Here is a 5,459-nt window from a genome sequence, read left to right on the forward strand (position 1 = left end):
TCTCTTAAACAAAATGAGTTAATGTGCATCTCATCATTGATATTTTAATCTCTTTTGATTTTCTCCAACATAATGAATTTATTAGTTAACATCATTATGATTAGTTCATGGACATTAGATCTTAGGTGGATTTTTTTGTTTATAAGAAAACTTGACATTTAATTAGCTACTCAAAAATAGTTGTAAGAGAATGAATTTAAACAATGAGAGCTGGTAAATAATAATCTAAACACTAAACAAGATTTTGAGCTTGATTGGTACAAAAAGCAAGTGTAAGACATCAATTGAACAAGATTGATATTACAAATTAGAAGAGATTATGGAGATGCCTAGAACATTGAACATCTTCAACACGTCTTTGCATAAACTTATATTTAATATATATGTGAATATTTAAATTTTTTACTTTTCTTTGCATATCCAGATTTTTTTTCATCATTGCTATGATATCATAATTAATCAAACATCTATCTATATGTGAACAATAATGTTATTCTAAAATATGATGATTCAATAGACATTAATGAGAAATAATATTTACCAACTAAAGTTTAACAAAAAAGGGCTTGAAATGAATATATATATATATATATATATATATATATATATATATATATATATAATCAATTTTAAATATCTATTTAATTTCATGTCATATACAAATGTCCTATATAATTTACACTATTTAAAGTAGCAATTCCAATAAATGAGTAGAAATCAAGAACACAAATTAAATCCACATGCAATCACACTTGACAAGTGAAGGGGAGGGCATCTTATGGGGGGCAAGGGAAAGGAGAATAAAACAACTTTATTAAAATTTAATTTTTGGAACATTTTGATCAAGAATGAAAATAATTTCATCCATGATCTTGAAGCAGTGAACACGACATTTTTTTTGGAAACATAATATTGCAATAACAATTGCAAACCCAAGTCCAAAGCTCAACCCAATTCCCACTTCCCACCATGCATCATCCCACTCTTCAGCAATCACACCTTCATTGTGAGTAAAATTTCGAGAAATAGAAGAGGAACAACTTTTGTTGATCTGAAGTCCACAAAGATGTACATTGTTTGAAAATGAAGTACCACTAAATGTAAGAAATTGACCTCCTACTGGTATTCTACCAAATAAATTATTATAAGATAGATTGAAATAACTCAAATATGTAAGAAACTATAGCTCTTCAGGAATATCTCCAATAATATTGTTCCTTGAGATGTCAAGTGACTCCAATTTCACAAGATTTCCAAAAGAAGTAGGAATTTTGCCACCCAAATAATTTCTTGATAAATTAAGAGATTTTAGACCAATGAGTAACCCAATGCCTTTAGGAATCTTACCCGACAAGTTATTTCCAGAGAGATCAAGACATCTAACCATTGCCAAAGATTTTTCATACTCTAGAAATTGGCCTTTGTTAACTATTTCCATTTTGTCCACATAAGGCATTGAACTAGAATTTGAAAATCGAAGGACATCTGAGCTTTCCGTTTGATTTGTCATTGCTTTCAAGTTACTCAAACTATTTGGAATAGCTCCAAACAAATTGTTATTTGACAAAATCAAGACTTGAAGGTGTTGCAACTTTGCCAATTGTAATGGTCTTTTACCCATGAATTTATTTGATCCCAATACTAAAATTCGGAGATCAAACAACTTGTCTAACCAATTTGGGATTTTTCCTTGCATGTTATTATATCCCAAATCTAAAATTTGCAAAGACGTACAATTTTGAAGTGAAGGTGGAATTGGCCCTTGTAGTTTATTGTATCCTAACTTTAATGTTTGAAGACAAACCATGCTCTTAATTTCACCTTTGAAATGGTTCTTTTCTAGATTCAAAACCTTTAATGTTGATGAACAATTACCAAAGCTTGCAACTAGATTGCCTACAAACTTGTTGTTTGACACATCCAAAACCTCCAAAGAAGGACCTTCACAAATAGAATGTGGAAAGACACCCTTAATTCTATTATTTGCAAGTGACAAATAAATGAGTTTGCTAAAGGTGTATTTGTTTGTGCTTTTTTGATTGATCCCCTCGAACTGATTCTTTGACATGTCAAGAAACTCTACATTTGGATGTGGCACATGTATATACCCTTGCAACTTATTTCTATGTAAGTCCACATAATGAACATCAAATTCACTGAACTTTGAAGGCAGTGCTCCTTCAAAATTATTGTATGAGAGATTGAGTCTCTCCAAGACTGTGAGGTCCAACAACCATTCAGGAATATTTCCCCTCAAAGAATTATTAGATAAGTCTATTTGACTTATGTTGTATTGAGTGGATATGAAAGATGGAAAATCGCCGTGCATATTACATGAACTGAGATACAAATATTGGAGCTGAAATTTAGGAATCCAATTGGGATGGATATCTATTGTCAAGAAATTATTAGAGAGATCCAACATTTGCAGTTTTGTAAAACCATCTAATTGAGAATGTAAAAAAGTGCCACTCAAAGAATTATCATTGAGGGAAAGACGCTCTAGGGAAGATAGATTACTGATGGTAGATGGTAGACTCCCATTTAATTGGTTTGATGCGAGGGAAAGTGTCGACAACTTTGATAGTCGACATAAAGAGCTCCATGGAATATTGTCTCGAAGCGAGTTATAAGAAAGATGCAAGCTGGTCAGTGATGACATATTTTCAATAGCAGGAGGGATAATGCCTTCAATTTTGTTATCAGAAAGATACAAGCTGATCAGTGAGGACATATTTCCAATAGCAGGAGGGATAATGCCTTCAATTTTGTTATAAGAAAGATCCAACTCGGTCAATGACGACATTTGTCCAATAGAATTTGGAATCACTCCTACATTTGAAAAGCTAATATAAAGGCTTGTGAGTTGGGAAGCATGCTGCACAATGGAGGAGAGGTTTACTTTGAGGTCGGGGTTGTAGAGGAAGCAAAGGTTTCTCAGGTGGGGAAGAGCTAACACGGTGGAAGGGATGGAACCATGGAGAGTGTAGTTGTAGAGCTCGAGGCTAACCAAAGATGTGAGGTTTGAAATCCAGATGGGAAATGGCTGGTGGGCGACATCACTATCACAAAGGTAGAGATGGGTGAGGGAGGTGAGATTGACAAGAGAAGAGAGAGTTGTACCTGACACCCCAGACAGCCACAGTCTTGTCAGTTTGGTGAGGGATGCAACATTCTCCACCACATTTGTAGATGTAACATTCACATCGTACATGTAGAGCACCTCCAAGCCTCGCAAGTTTCGAATCCAGGAGCCCGATTGCCTCATCTCGAGATGAGCATTGTAGGAGATGTCCAGATATTCCAAGGTAGACATGTTCCCAATCTCACTTGGAATCCAGCCAGTAAGCCAACAACCTCGCAAGCTCAGATGAGTCAATCTTGTGAGGGTCGTGGGGAGATGTGAAGGGAAGGGAAGAGGGGACAAGTTAGTCCCACTGAGGTCGAGGTACTCCAAATGGTGCAGCTGGAATAAGGCAGGGAATATCTGGCTGCTCGAATTCTTCACCGCTGCTGAGAAGGGATAAGAATCATAATCAGAGCTGGTGCGCAGGTCGAGACGAGCCACGTGGCCAGAGACCCTGTGGCAGGCGATTCCCAGCCAGGAACAGCAGTAGAGCCCATTTGGATCAGCCAGCTCTTGTTTGAGGCGGAGGAGAGCACTTCTTTCTTCGGGAGGGCACCCTCCCCATGAGATTGAGGAGGAGGAACAGCAGGTGCACAAGAGCACCAGCAGCAGCAGAAACAAGTGATCTTTGCCCATCTTTTACTCGATCTCGATAATAATAATACTGACGACAACCCACAACACGAGAAATTGAGGCTTCCTCTTATCTCTATGAAATTGGCTCCAAATGGCTGAGTATTTATAACACAAAAATAAACCCACACCCGCTGTGCCTTGCATTCCTCCAATATTTTCTGGCTTCACGGTGTAGAAAATATCGATACCCTGAATTTTCGGAGTCTTGTCACTGTGCCGAAAAGTAGTTGAGCAAATATTTATGTGGAGTCTGCTTCTATCAAATTTTAAAGCTTCTTAGAATTGTCTAATATAAAATAAACTTGGTTTCTGTTTTACAATTACTGTTCAGTGAATATAAGAAATCTCTCAGCTCTTTAATAAGTTTTTTAATTTTAGAAACTTAATTTAATTATTTAAATACGTTTGTTGAGTTTTATTTTTATTGAGAAATTTATGTCATGAATCACTAGATTTCGAAGGCTATGTAAATTCTATTCACTTTTTCTTATTAAAACTTTATTTATTTATTTATAATTTTTCTGTTATAGAAATTATTATTCTCAAATGAATTAATTTATAGCTTTTACTTTTCTAATATAATTTTTTTATATAGTTGATGAAATTAAAATATATAAAAACTAATAATTATACTTATTTTTTCAAAATAATCAATAATTTGATGAATTAGAATTAATTAATTTTTTTTCAAATTATTATAAAGATATAAAACATTAAATTTATTATTTAAATTCTATTTTTAAATTACATAAAAAATTATAATGACAATTTCATTATTTCATAAGTTTTAAATCCTAATTATAATTTTAAGAGTCTTTTGACTAATAAATTGACTATTTTAATTTATGACTTGTTTATGAGAGATGGTTATACGTAGTATACATAATTTTATAACATTAACACCTTATGCAAGAAGTTGGTATGAATGGAGGACTTTGTTAGGATTAATCATAGGCAGAAGTAACCATTACAATAAAGCGCACAAATGAGAATATACCTACATCCACCAACAAAAAGTCCAATATTATTATTCTCCAGTGATTACAACCTAATTAGAATAATTTTTGCATCTTTTCTTAATCTAATATTTATCCATTATTGTATTTGCTAGAGGCACATTCTATTGCAATCATTTGAAAAATTCTTCCTAATTCAACCAATGAAATGTAAATATTTTTATAATTAAGTTAATCTTTTGATTTTTCCTAATGTTTATAAGTCAAATCTTAATTTCTAAAATAATGAAAAATATTTTACTTTAGTTTGATTGGCTCATATCATTTGAGTCATATAGGAACAGATTTCCAAGAATCACTACCCTATATTTAAGGATAAAATATGAAACAAATAAGACTTATATCAAACTCATAAAACTTATCAAAGAATTTTTTGGCTATAATAGTTACATATTATAAATTCAAAAATATTTTTATATTAGAAACTATTATTTGATATATGTAGTTTGAATGATAATTGTTTTTAATCTTAATAATTTAACATTACACTTACATGATAATTTTTTTTAATTATAATTTTATAGAAATTATTATTCTTCAAATATTTAAATATGTATGAAGATTAAAAAATTTAATCTTAAAAAGTATTGATTAAATTGAATTAAATTAACTTCATTATAGCTCACTATTAAATTTGTATTCTTAAACTATTATAACTTACCTCAACTGATTATTTTCTA

At 32.1% G+C, this 5,459-nt stretch overlaps 1 pseudogene; it reads right to left on the reverse strand.

Annotated features, from left to right (window-relative positions):
• Positions 1-793: 793 nt before the first annotated feature.
• LOC149564984 (uncharacterized) lies at positions 794-4,055 on the reverse strand (annotated as a pseudogene).
• Between the last annotated feature and the right edge of the window lie 1,404 nt (positions 4,056-5,459).

The sequence above is a fragment of the Cupressus sempervirens genome, chromosome 3, assembly GCF_028749045.1.
Source record: "Cupressus sempervirens isolate cs-2001-9-10 chromosome 3, ASM2874904v1, whole genome shotgun sequence".
NCBI lineage: Eukaryota > Viridiplantae > Streptophyta > Pinopsida > Cupressales > Cupressaceae > Cupressus > Cupressus sempervirens.